This window comes from Delphinapterus leucas, chromosome 7 (assembly GCF_059928025.1).
Source record: "Delphinapterus leucas isolate spDelLeu-1000000601 "Yukka" chromosome 7, BTC_Dleu_Yukka2, whole genome shotgun sequence".
NCBI lineage: Eukaryota > Metazoa > Chordata > Mammalia > Artiodactyla > Monodontidae > Delphinapterus > Delphinapterus leucas.
The window spans coordinates 104,245,058-104,259,317 of NC_143135.1; the positions used below are offsets into that span (position 1 = coordinate 104,245,058).

At 44.7% G+C, this 14,260-nt stretch overlaps 1 protein-coding gene across 1 annotated transcript in view; it reads right to left on the bottom strand.

The window, feature by feature from the left end:
- The window catches only part of ARHGAP32 (Rho GTPase activating protein 32), a 269,441-nt gene extending 261,458 nt beyond the window's left edge, over positions 1-7,983 (bottom strand). Inside the window, exon 1 of the mRNA XM_022556264.3 lies at positions 7,772-7,983. The gene's annotated coding sequence lies outside the window, so the exon portion shown is untranslated. The remainder of the gene's footprint in view (positions 1-7,771) is intronic.
- Positions 7,984-14,260: the final 6,277 nt, after the last annotated feature.

A 14,260-nucleotide genomic window follows, 5' to 3' on the forward strand; every position in this document is an offset into this window, starting at 1 on the left:
CCCACCACCCGTCCCCCAGTCCTGACAACCAAAAATGACTCCAGACACTGCCAACTGTCCCCTAAGAGCAAGATCTTCCCCAATTAAAAACTGCTGATACAGGGCCTCACAAATGGCCACAGTGGAGATTTTGTTTCCATAATAAACCTTTAAGTTTTAGTTTTAGTGTTAAGTGTACTGGAAAGCCAGTAAACAGGTGATACAATCTGATTAACATTTAACATTATTTTTGGCTCCTGTTATAGGACGGGTGAGGAGAGTAAGGGCAAGAGCAGAGGCAGCAAAGTCTGCTGGCAGTTTTCCAGAGGAGAAAGGCTCCCAGCCTAGATGTTAACAGTGAAAAAACTATGAAAAAACGTAGTCACATCCAGTTTGTATTCTTTAGGTGGAGCTAACGGGACTTTAATATGAGATGAGAAGAAAAAATGGAGGATAACCCCAGGGGTTTTGGCCTGCACAACTGGGTAGACAGTGGTGTCACTTCACTTGAGAAGATGAAGACTTTGGAAAGGTGGAGGGAAGAGTAAATGAAAGAAAGAGTAATTCATAGTTCTGCTTTGTTCACATTACATTTGAAATGTCTATTAGACATCCAAGTGGAGGAATGGCGTTAGATGAATCTAGAGCTCAAGGGGGAAAAAAAAGGAATCTGAGCTCCCTCAGCATATAAATGGTATCTGAAACCATGAAAATGGATGAAATCACATGAGGAGAGCCCAGGGACACTCCAAATTTTAGAGTGGGGGGTGGGTAGAGATAAGCTGCAAAAAGACATAGAGAATGAGTAGCTACGAGGTCAGAGAAAGTAGTTGGCCAATGTGAAATGCTGATGAGAGGTCAATAAGACATAGACACTGCTGATCACTGGCTTTGACAAGACACAGGTCATTGCAGCCTTGATTAAAAACAATGTCAGTGAGTGGAGAAACAAGAGCTCAAACGGATCAGGCTAAAGAGAGAACCAGTGGTAAGGAAGTAGACACAGCAAACAAACCTCTCCTGTTGCAAAAGGGAACAAAAAAATTGGGCAATAGTTGAAGGGAAACATTAAGGTGGAGGAGAGGGTGGTTTGACAGACGTGATTTACTCAGTTAAGGTATTAGGGGCTCCAACAAGACAAAACTGTATTCCTTTCTCACTTAACCACCCAGAGATAAATGAGCAGTAGTAGGGGTGGCTCTGCTCCACGAGACCATCCAAGGATCCATCTTACTGATCCATCTCCCCCTAAAGTGCCGCTCTCACCTGCAAGGTTGAATAACATGTACCAGCACTACATTCTCCTGGCAGGAAGGAAGCAGAAAGCAACCTGCTTTCCTTTCTAAGGCCATGACACAGAAATCACTCGCATCACTTCTGGTCATATCCATTTACCCAAACTTCATCATGTGGTCACATCGAGCTGTAAGAGGGAGGCTAGGAAATGTAGTCTAGTTGGGCATCCATGTGCCACAGAAAACCTGAGGGCCATATTACTGAAATGAAGTTGCAGAGAATGGCATTTGGTGAACAATTAATCACTGCTGCGAGTAATATAGGGCATGTCTCCATACTAAAAGAGATGATCCAGTAAGGAGAGAACAATAATTTAAGGAAAAAAATAATGGCAGGAGTGAAAGCCTTAAGAAGGGAAAAATGAATGAGATCCAGGGCTCAGAGTTATTGACCCAGAAGCAGGGACACTTTGGTCTCCTGTCACTTCTCACATGCTTGACTTTTCCAGAAGAAAAGTTGCCCCTTGAATGCATTTCCAGCAAATTAAAGTAACCCTTTCCTTCTATCCAGTAAATCAAGCAATTATGCAAAATGAGCATAAAACTCTGGCCTGGATTGAGCAGTTCTCACTTGAGCTGTCTCCTAACAGGCTGATTCAAAGATGCTGCCTCTCTGTCAAAGAGAATATGACTAAATTTCAGAGCTGGAGACAGTCTACAAAGCTCATGTTACAAATGTTCAGGGCCACATGGCCACAAAGCCACAAAGTATCCTCTCCAATAGTACACCCAAGTCCTCGAACCGCCAGATCAGGGATCATCCCACTGTCCCCTTGTCTACTCTTTTATAAATATTCTTTTTCATAATATAGTTTATCTCCCCAGTGGAATGAACACTTCCTAAGGGCAGAGACTCAATGCCACCTTCTTTCATATCTATCTTCCACTGCATTTAGCATGGTACAAAATACTCACTTGTACTGAATGGATACTTTTCAATTCACTGATAAAAGAGATTTGGTTTCCTGCATCCTACCGGAGCCAGGATTGTTACTGAATCCGGAAGACCACTGGATTTCAGGTTCTCCTCAGGTAGAAGGTCAATGGAAACTGGGCAAGTGCAAGAGGATGGTCCCTACTTTAAAAAAAAAAAAAAAAAAATCAAAGAATCATGGAATTTTGGAGCAAGAAAGGATCTTAGAGACCTGTAGTCTGACCCCTCAATTTACATATAAGGTAAATGAGGTTTAGAGAAATGAATTACTCGTCCAAAGTCACAGATTTACAGCAGAGCCAAGACAAGAACCCAGGTCCTGACTTCAAGTTCAAATCTCCTTTCTCTGTTAAACAAAGATCTCCTTTGTCTGTCCTTAATATACTAGGTAATTTATAAAGTACACATAATATGTTCTTCAAAACTGTTGAAAATACTACTCATCTTAAGAGTCCTTTTACCACATACCTCTCCAATAAAAAGAGGAAAAGGAATTACCGTTTCCATCCTACACACAAGGGAACAAAAACAACGCAATCAAATGGCCTGCCCAAGACCACAAGGCTGAACCCCAGATAATAAAAATTTTACTATTTTAAGGGAAAATGAATGGAATATTTATTTTAGAATTCTTCCCCAGAATGTGGTGCCTATCTTTCCTAACAGAGACAATGTAAACGTATCATATACCACATGGGTCACGTATGCTTTTCCTCTCAGTGCTTTCCATCTCCACAGCCTCCAATACTAATGTATACTATGATCCATGGCATAAAATAAAGTAGTAAATGAATATATGATCATAAGCCAAATAAAAGGATCTCCCTGAAAATCAGAATTCTACTTCCACTCTGAACATTCTGATTCATAAATTTCTTATGAGAAATTAAACCAAACGCCTTGTTTCTCACCTCTTTTTACCTTCCTAAAACAATCTCCTTTAAATACCAAGGAAGTCCCCTTGTCCAGGGATACTATGAAACTATGAACATCTATTTTACCAAATCTTTACATTTTGCTACCATGAGGAGTATTCCCTCTCAACCTGCATCTCTTCAAAGAGGAAATCTCTGGTTGGTTTTGTTGTTTATATGTTTTAACCTCAAAAGAGAATACTGTCTCCTCGTGATGGTGGGTCTTCTTTAGGCCTCTACTGTTTTTGAGGTGCTACAATCAGAACCCTGCAGTGTAGTTTTCCAGGGGCTGCAGCTCTACAGTTTGATGAAAGGCCCTCTGCCCCACCAAGGACAGAATGGGGACAGCATGAATGCCCTCCCATGTCTCCCTTGTATCATCCCATTGCATGTAAGCAACACCCGAGGTGTAAAACTGCACAATTTGTAGGATGGCAAGAGTCACACTGGCCCCAATTCTGTTCTGTTTGACTCAGTCAGAACAATGGCCTCTGTTTATTTGCTCACTCTTAGTTTAGGATTAATGTTAAATAAACCAGCACTTGAAGTTGGGAAGCACATCCAATTTGTCAATTGTAAGATAATTTAAACCACATACTTCAGAAAGCAGCTTAACATCGAAGCTTCTAGATAGTACACTAGGTCTTATCTTTAGGGAAAAAAATTAAGTTTTATTATTCCAATTCTGAAGAGGATATTAGAGAGATGCTAATGCAAATCATAAGGAAGACTTAAGAGTGTCAAATACATTTAAAAAGTTATCTAACGTTGGCCTTATTTAATGTTGTTTCTCAAATATCTGTCTCAAAAAAATAAAAAACAGGGCTTCCCTGGTGGCGCAGTGGTTGGGAGTCTGCCTGCCGATGCTAGGGGACACAGGTTCGTGACCCGGTCCGGGAGGATCCCACATGCCGCGGAGCGGCTGGGCCCGTGAGCCATGGCCGCTGGGCCTGTGCGTCCGGAGCCTGTGCTCTGCAGCGGGCGAGGCCACAGCAGTGAGAGGCCCACGTACAGCAAAAAAATAAAAATAAAAAAATAAAATTAATAAATAAAAAACAGGAAACACCAAAACCAACATAGAGCTGGTATTTAAATTCAGCTTGCAAACATATATTAATACCAAGAAATTATCAAGAACCAGGATCTCTGAAAAAAAGAGCATTTAACCCATTCTTAATCATCTAAATAAGCAAGTGATTAATAAGAATACAGTACAACATATGGGAAACTTCTCAAGCTATTCCAATTATCAGTTGTTAACTAAACTAATTGTTTCAGTAAAGGAGAAAATTCCATACCAAGTAGCATACCACTCAGGAGAACAATTCTATAATACTGGGGCAAGGTGATGTGCAATATTTTAGGCTTATTGTTTACACTAGAATTTATGATCACTGTCATGTATAACTTACTAAGTACTTACTGTATGCCTAAATCGTATTAAGCTTTGACGTGTAACATTTCATTTAATCATCACCACAACCTTCTAAGACAGATTCTATATTCTCTGATTACAAAGGAGGTACCTGAACACCAAGATGTTAATTCGTTTGTCCAGGATCAAAGTTTATATCACAGCTGGTACTCAAATACAAGTCTATCTGACTCCAAAGCAAAAATTAGTACCTTTCCAGGGGTCTTAACCCCTATAATGCTATGATAGGAAATAACTCTGTGCTAAGTAAAGCAAAAATTTTAAGTCCTACATCAAAGATTGGCAAACTTTTTCTGGAAAGGGCCAGCTAATAAAATTTGGGGGCTATGCAGGCCATACTGTCTCTGTTGCAAGAAATCAACTCTGCTGCTGTACTGCCAACGCAGCCACAGACAATACATAAACAAGTATGACCGTATCCCAATAAAACTTTATTTATGAACACTGATATCTGAACTTCATGTAACTTGAACATCATGAAATATTCTTTTTATTTTTTTCAACCATTTAAAAAATGTTCATTCTTAGTTCATAGGCCATACAAAATACAAGCTGCAGGCCAGGTCTGGCCTACATGCTGAATTTTGCCAATGTCTGTCCTAAATAATGCAGACAAATATAAAATATTTTTTGCTAAACAGCTCTTTTCATAACTCCTAACTTGTAATCTCCTTTAATATTCTGAACTGATACTTAAAGAAGCTCAAAGTCTCAATAAACTTGACATCTGTCCCAAAATAATCAAAACTCTGGAGTCCAAAACTGTAGACACCACATATGGATCGCCTAAGAATGAGATAGAATCACACGATTCTGGAACTCAGAGAGATCTAACACATTCTAATTCCTTATGTGCATTTTTTAAAACTGATAGTAAGACATTTAAAACAGCTCAATACTAAGTTTATAGGTAATGACAGTAATACCTTACGCATATAAGAAGTATTACAAAGCATTTTCACATCCTTTCTCTCATCTGACCCCTCCTCTGTAAGGAAGATAGTGCAAGCCTTCTCATCCCCATTTTACACCTAAGGAAAACAGGCTCAGAAATGTAAATAACTTGCCCAAAGCAGGGACAAGGCCACACAGCTACTAAGCAGCATTAACTTCAACTATGACCTGATTTCAAGTCCTTGCTGCCTCTTAACTACTTCCATGGACATCAAATTTCACATTAATGGGTTAAACCCTAAAGATTTTCAAGAATATTAGTCAAAATCTTTAAATGCAATGAAAACGTTTAGCTCGTTTCATTCGATTTTTATTCTGCTATCACAGTCTTCTGAAGAAAACAGCTGTTAATTCTTGACATTTGTTAAATGCATTTACAGTCAATAGTGAACCTATCTGTACTGTGCAGACAATACACCCAGACCAGCTTAGAAAGGGGAAACACTGCTGAACAAGTCATCTAAACACAGAGTAAGAGAAAGAGAAATGGAGATGAATGAACTGCCATTAAAGTCTTGGCCCAACTGTGGAATAGCTTCTGGTGATTAGAAAATAATGTGGAGGTTAGGAAAAGAAAATAAGAGGAACGAAACTACCGGAATTCAAACCAACATCAAAGACTCTAATGACAGTTGAGCCTGCCTGTCTGCTTCTTGGTCTCGCCCTAGAAAACAAAAAGTTATATAACCAACGAAGGTTCTTCCAACTAACATTTCCTCTGTGGCCCACTTACACCCTATCACCCACCTCAGTGTGCATCACCATACAGTAAAAAACTGGGCTTCCACCCCAGCTAGGTCTGGACAAGTCTCTGTCCAAAGTGCTGCTTTATTCCACGGACGGCTATAGGGACGATGGTAGGAAGATAACCAGCTTGAGCACAGTTCCAACCTCATACCGTTCTAGAATACTTATTCTATAAAGCGTCACACACCCAATTTTAGGAATGAAGTAGACTCCAGATATTCCTGAAAATGGTAATCACAACATCATAATATTCCATCTTCACAAACAGCCCTATTAAAAAATAATTCACACCAATGAGGGCTTGAAAAACTTTGACATCGTGTTGTAGCAGCACTTAAAGCTTCTATTTCCTTCACTCTCAAGTTCAAGGACCAAATGTCAAGATTCCGAGTTAGATTTCAATTTACCCAATAAGGAAAAATATATTAATGAATCACAACCGTCACTACCCAAAAATATTACAACAAATTCAATTACTGATTCAAACTAGCACATTTTCTGGACCCTAAGAGCCACGGCACTCTAGCACCATATGCTTTTTTTCTTCCAACAGAAATACAAATACAGACAACGTTTACAAAAGCAACCAATGTATCAGAAGTTATTCCCATTCAAACTGACTTAAAAGGTCTAAATCTGTGCCAAACAAAACTCTGAAAGAATGGAAAATAAAAGAGATGCTGACAACAATGCAATGTGGCCCAGCTGCCAGCTATCCATGTAGCATCATGCAGTGCCCCAAGCAGTTTAAAAGCAGACTGCAATTCTGCATGCGGATCAAAATTATAATGATCCAAATTCTATTTCCTAAAAGATAACTATCAAACTGCATCCCAAGCATCCTGCTGGGGGTCTCCTCCTCCCCCCCCACCTTCCTTAAGCTTCAGCAACAGACGGTGGAGTTATAAAGGGTCCAAAAGTAGACTACAGCTAAGAAATCAGCTTTGACTTTCTCCCTCTACCGTTTCTTGTCATCTGTTTGGGTAATTTTTTAATATGAATATTTACTCAAGTCAACAAATCGAGAAAGGCAAGAAGGGGGCGTGGGGGGTGATGGCGGGGGAAAAGGGCACTAAGTCACCAGCACCGTCCAATGTGCAGCGGCAACTTCAGCCTATTAGAAAGATGAGAGGAAAAACTCCACGGGTGAGCCGGCGAGCACGGCAGGGGGCGGGCACGGCGAGGACGCACCCGGAGCCCCCAGGCCCGCCGCCCGCGCCTCGGGTCCGGAGCGCCGCAGCAGGCCAGGAACCGCCCGGCCCGGTCCGACGAGGCCGCGGGGAAGCGGCAGGCGCGGGAGGCAGCGGCCCGAGCGCGGTCCGCCTCGGGAGGCCAGAGACGGAGTCGGCGGGGACGGGGGAAACCCGAGATGGCCTTCTAAGAACATTCGATCCCGAACCTTTACTTTAAAAAGAATTTCTCCCGACAAGGAAACTCAGGCCCCCGCAGCCTTCCCCTGCGGCGCCTGCCCACGTCACCGGCGCCCCCGGCCCTCCCGCGGCCCCCGCCTTACCGAGCCCCGCGGCCCCGCCGCGCCGCCGCGGCGTCGCTGCGCCCCGCTCGCCGCTCCGTGTCTGTCCTGCGGGGCGCCGGGCCCGACGCCCTCCTCCTCCTCCTCCTCGTCCTCGTCCTCTTCCTCGTCCCGGTCCTCGCCGCTGCCGAGCACCGCCCGCGCGCCGAGCCTAGCGCCTGGCCGCCCAGGGCAGCCGCGGGGGCTCGGCCGGGCGCCCCCCACGCCAGCGCCTCATCCCGCCGCGTCGCCCCGTCAGGCTCGGGGGCGGGGACGCCGGGCTCCGGGCCGCGGCCTCGGAGTCCCCACCTCCGACACGCACCGCGCTCGCCCTCACCCGGCCGAGTCGGCCCCGGGGACGCGGTCCTCTGGCTCCAAGCCCCTCGCCCGCCGCCTTCGGGCCGCCCCCGCCGCGCCCCCGCCCCTCTCGCGGCGCGCGCGCCCGCCGGAGGCCCGCCGCTGGCCCGGCCTCCGCCTCCCGCGCTCCGCCTCCTCCAGCGCCCGCGACGCCCGCAGCGGGGAGAAGAGGCGCGCCGCCGCGGTCGCGGGCACGAGCACGCGCGAGGAGGGCGGGCGGAGCGCGCGCGCGGCCGAGGACGGCGGGGGCGCGCCCGGGCCTCGCCTGCCGTTGTCCCGGGAGCGCACGTGCGCGGCGGGGGTGCTGCGAGAGGCGCGCGGCTCGGCCCACACCCCCACCCCGAGGCCCTGGGGCCGGCGGGGCGCGGGAACGCGGCCCGGACGCCGGTTGGGGGGTTTGGGCGAGGTCTGCAGCCTCGGCTTCTGCACTGTGCTGCGGTGCAAAAACACAGAACCTGCCGCAGCAGCAGCAGCAGCAGCAGCAGCAGCAGCAGCAGCAGGAAGAGACTTCCTCCGAGACTATGGCAGTGACTCCTCTCCACTGCCAGCTGACCCCTGGGTACTGTCACCGCGCGGCGGAGGAGAGGGGGCGTTGCCGCAAGTCGGGAAGCTCCTCGTCTCTCCATCTCTTAAGCATTTGTAAAATCAACTCGCATCGGTTATTATTTGGAATCTGGGCCTAAAAGTTCCTTTGGTTGTCTTCTTCATTCAGAGTTATGGACCAGAAGATTGGAAGTGACCTGGCGGGGGAGAGGAAGGACAAGAAAGGGTGAAAGAGCAGCAACCCCCGAAGGTGCATGGCCAGGAGACAAGTGAACCCCTGCCCGTAGATGGCACTGCCCTTGCTTCTCCCCCTGCTCCTTTTGTTCAGCCTCTGAAGGCTGCGCAGCACTTCGACCTGCAACAAGCGTCTGTGTAACAGAACAGATCTTGACATTCTCCCTTTTCTGTTTCGATCTTTTTCTTTTATATTTGTACCTTACCCTCCTTCTCACGCCTTTGGAATCTAAATGTTGGGGACGGGGTTAACCTACATAATTTAACCCAGTACCCAAACCCACCCTTGCCAAATACTGCATCATCTAATGTCACTGCAGAGATTCGGGTCCACTCAGCGTTTAGTCATTTCAGTGGGCGTCACTGAATATAAAACGTGGCCTTGACCACAGCAGAATTTCAAGGGCATGGACGTGAAGCAGGATTTCACCACATCCTGGAGAGAAATTAGGGAGTGAACATGCATAATAATCTCACTCTTGCCAACTTCAGTATAACCAGTATAATTTTGGTCTTTTTCTAAAGACCAAAATTCTAGATGTTTTCTAGCAGAGAAGGAGGGAAGGGATTGAATGAGGTTCCCATAGAAGCACAGGGTTGGACGGGAAAATTTAAAGATGTATACTTTAAAGAAATGTATCCCTGTATGGTAGCCATCTACTTGAAACTGGTACGCTTAGGATCTGTAATGGTCTTAATGGGTACTTCCTAAGTGCTGGAGAAACAGCCAGGTGAATGAAGAAAACTAGAGACCTGCAGCTTCACACAAACACATAGTTTAAAAATTACTCTTTCTCCAAACTGCAGGAGTTCCATGGGTTCACCTTTTGGCCACAGAGAGCCATCTCTGCCAGAGAGAGGAGTATGCAGAGAGGGATTTAATAACTTGTGTTGTTCCCAGGGATTGGTGAGCATGAAACATAAAATCTCCTGTGATGTCAAAGGAGGTCAGGATGGGACATTTAACCAAGTCACCGTGAGAATGGAGTTTTGCCCAAGGCTTTCATCCCTTGGCTACTCTCAGCTAAGATAATGACATTCTGTATTCTTTCAGAAAGACTTCACATCCCAGAGTTTGGCCATCACACCGCCAAATTCAGCTGTACTGACCAAATGTTAAATGGTTTATGCTCAACTGGTGGAGAAGGTGAATAATACCTACAGGAACTGGAATCTCTACATACATTGAATGACACAGATACTCTATTCCAGGGTCTCAAAACATCTTGGTAACTTTCCCCCCTTTGGTATTGTCTAGTTCAGAGAAAGAAGAAATGGATTCCTTCTGGGTATTCCCGATGTCAAGGGTGTTTGAGCGAGCTCAAGGGTGCTATGCTCCTTACTCTCGTTCTCAGCCAGCACTTCCCCTCCTTGGAAAGAAGCATCCAGATAGCCTACAGATAAGTAGTTATTCTTGCTATACCTGCAGATAAACAGAAGGCTGTGATTTCTGGGCAACTCTGCAGCCATCTGAACTTGGTGCTTCAGAGTCTGTATCCAATTGCCTCTGTCCTAATAACACCTTTAGTGATTCAATACATGTATTCCAATAATTGCAACATTCCCTAAAAACAGAAAAAGCCTGTCTGGATGTAAAACGGTAAATAACTGCATTTGTTATAGTTTGATTCCGTATTCTCAAGGTGAGTGGTCGGGGGGAGCTGGGGAGAAGGCAAATTCCCTCTGTCTCTGAAGCTGTCAGAGGCCTCCTCCTGGCCTCCTTTCTCGGCCTTGACACTGTCGTCTTCCTGACAGTAGCATCTGGGCTCACTCCTGGCATCTCAGTTCTGTTGCACTGCAGTCCCCTCCAGGCACTGAAGCAGCGTCATGGTTCAGACAAGCCGAGCCAGCACAGAGGGCTGCCACAGAGAGGGCTGCCACAGAGACGACTGCATTGCTTGCCCAACCTTGAATTTTAGAGAGAACCTGGAAATTTGAGCAAGGGAGAGAGAGAAAGCTTATTCTCATCCCCAGACTGAAGGCTCAACAGCTGACTTGAGAAAAATGAGTTGCTGAAAGCCATCCAGGCTTAAGAGAGAATTTTCCCAAAGTGACATTTGACATTGCCTTGTTTATTTATTTTCTTCCTGGCCAAAGGGCCAGCTCCATGTTGTGTCCCCATTAAACAGGACAACAAAATAGATTTTTGAAAAAGGTGTGTTGTCTGTGTATAGCATCCTCCTAGCTAAGCTGGATGCACACGGAGTAGCCTCTCTAAACATTGAACCCTTTACCACAAGAAACTACTATTGGGCAACATCTTAGGAAGTGGTCAGTAGTGCTGAATCCCCAGGGCAGTCATTAAAATGATAAACTTCCCCTCTTCTGTCCTCTCCCGGTCACGTTTTGGTTCATTAACCTCTATCACAATAATTTAGAACTTTAGGCTGTTCTCCCACAAAGGTTTTTTTTTTCTTCCAGATGCTAAACCTTAACACCAGCTGTACCTATCTAATGTCTGCTTTTGAATGTTTAGCCAGATACTAGCTCTACTGCTTTCTCCTCCACTGAGTCCTTCTCCACTTCCAGAATTCTAAATGTCCACTGCCCCCACGGCTCTGACCTTGGGCCTTTCCTCTTCTCTTTCCACCGCCCTCCCAAGGCAGTCTCTCCCAGCCCTTGCCCTTAAATAGCCTCCATTCACTGATGTATATCTTTAACCCTGACCTCTCTCCAGCACTCTGGGCTCCTATACCCAGCTGCCTCCATGACCTCTCTATTTGAATAACTCAAACTTCGTGTGTCCAAAGCAGAACACTGGACTTTCTGTATTAAAACCAACACCCAAAATTGCTTCCTTCAAGTCTTCCCCATCTCAGGACAAAAACAACCCTTTCTCTCAAACACCACATTCATTTTAGCAGGAAATCCTTCCACTTCTACCTTCAAAACATATTCTGAATCCAATCTCTTCCCTCCCTCCTAACTGCTAACACCCACGTCTGCCCCCTACAATCTCTCCTCTGGGTGACTAAGTGGTCTCCTACCTCTATTCTTACCCCTCCATGGTCCAGTCTCAACTCAGCAACCAGAGAATTTCTTTTAAAATATGAGTAAGAAGTCATTCTCTTTGCTCAAAGCTCTCCAGTGCTCTGTGCTTCTAATAACACTACAATAAAACCCAAAGTCCTTTCCCCAGCCTTGCAAATCCCTTCAGCCAACACTCACCTCTCCATTCACTCTGTTCCAGCTACGTGGTCTTTAAACCAGGGAGAACCACCTCTTCCTGGCTTTCTTTTTTTTTTAATCTTTTGGCTGAGCCGGGCGGCACGTAGGATCTTATTCCCCTACCAGGGATCGAACCCGGGCCACCTGCATTGGAACGGTGGAGTCTTAACCACTGGACCACCAGGGAAGCCCCTCTTCCTAGCTTTTAAATTAACCTTCTCAACTACTTTCTAAAATAGTTCTGCCTTCTCTGTCCCCTTCCTCTGCTATTTTTTTTTTAACAGCACTTATCAATGATTGTGTTTGTTTGTTTGTTTTAATTTATTTATTTATTTTTGGCTGCGTTGGGTCTTCATTCCTTTGTGCGGGCTTTCCCTAGTTGTAGCAAGTGGGGGCTACTCTTTGTTGTGGAGCACAGGCTCTAGAGTGCAGGCTCAGTAGTTGTGGCGCACGGGCTTTGTTGCTCCGCGGCATGTGGGAACTTCCCGGACCAGGGCTCGAACCCGTGTCCCCTGCATTGGCAGGCGGATTCTTAACCACTGCACCACCAGGAGAGTCCCCATGATTGTGTTTTGAAATTGATTATTTATTATTTGCCTCTTCACTAAAATGAACATCCCACAGGGCAGGACTTTGTTTATTCACCATTGTATCCATGTTGCCTAATACATGAATAAATGGTACTGTCAGAATACAGGATCTGTATCCTCACTTATTTTCTGCCATTCTTTATTGCTATGGATGTATCTTTATTACAAGTGGGAACAAGCGCAAATTATAAAATTATATCATTTTCAATTCACTGCAAATAAAATCAAAACAAATTATACTGGAAATCTAAGATTATATAAAGATTCAATGGAGAGGGGCATTAATGAATAATCTAATTTCTAAAAGGCAAAATCATAGTCTAACCTTGCAATTAGGTTTTGAAATGTAGAAGTTACATATCAAGAGAGGCACAGAAAATCAAAGGCAAATTAAATGAAGTGCCTTTTCACTTCCAACTGAAATAATCACCATGTTGAAAAGGAATGTGGTAGTTGTCCCTTTCATTTTTTATCTTGTCCCACTATGTAACCTTGAACAAGTCAATTAACATCTCTTTTTCCATCTGCAAAATGGGCCTACTCGATTTCTTCTTTAGTTGGGTATCATAAAAGTAGAATAATTTAATTATCATGGAAAAGTTTTGGAAGAAAGGAAATTTGGAAATTATCCATGATTATTATGTTTCCCAAACTTCTTTGTCTAATATTTTGAAATGAGGAAGAAATGAATGTATTTTTAAAATACAACTAAAGACTCATGAAAATCACTCAACATTTCTAAATTGATCAGAAAAAAATCATTCTGAGGTAGCAAAGCAAGATACAGTCACCTGAGTATATTACCCACTGTCTGAGCTCTACAGAATCCATTTTATAGTCAGATGTGAACTTAGACCAGGAAGTGAAAGGAATTGCATTGAAATGTAAGCTTTTGTAGAAGTATTAATTCCACTTCTTATCAAGCAAAATTATGTGGCGGCTCATGAAAGAATGAACAAAGAAGCAACTCAAACATTTCTATATATGAGATCCTTAAGGGGCAGTGAAATGTTTGGAAGGGGAATCAGGTCTCGGGGGGCTTTTGAAGCTGCATCTCTACAGCAAACATGCTGCTTTATTTAAAATGTATGTTTAATTGAGGTGACTTGGAGGAAATTAAATCTCCCATTGACGGCTGTGACAGTGGTGAGATGTCGCTACTCCTCATGAGAAAACACACACACACATGCACGCACACACAGTCACACACACTCACACATGTCACTCAAGCTCACACAATATTTCACTGTAAACACACCGCGTGCTCCAGCCCTCCCTCCCAGCTCTGGCTGAATCAGCACTCCTCTCAGCTGTGTGGTGATGCTCCCAGGCCCACAGGCTTTTGTGAGATCTAAAGAACTGAAGCCAGTGTTGAGGAAGTGCATGGGAAAGTGACTTGGGAAAGCTAGAGTTCAAAGGGAGGTCATTCAACTCCAGGGCTGCTTCTTCCCCAGGGTGCTCCCTGCAATTCCCCTCCCACGATTTTGTCTTTTATGGCTTCCAGTTTCCAGAACTTAATGCATCTCAGAAGGTCTAAACCATCTGTGTTTCCCTGCTATATTCAAAATACATGTTGGCTGAGAATGTACCTATGTTTCTG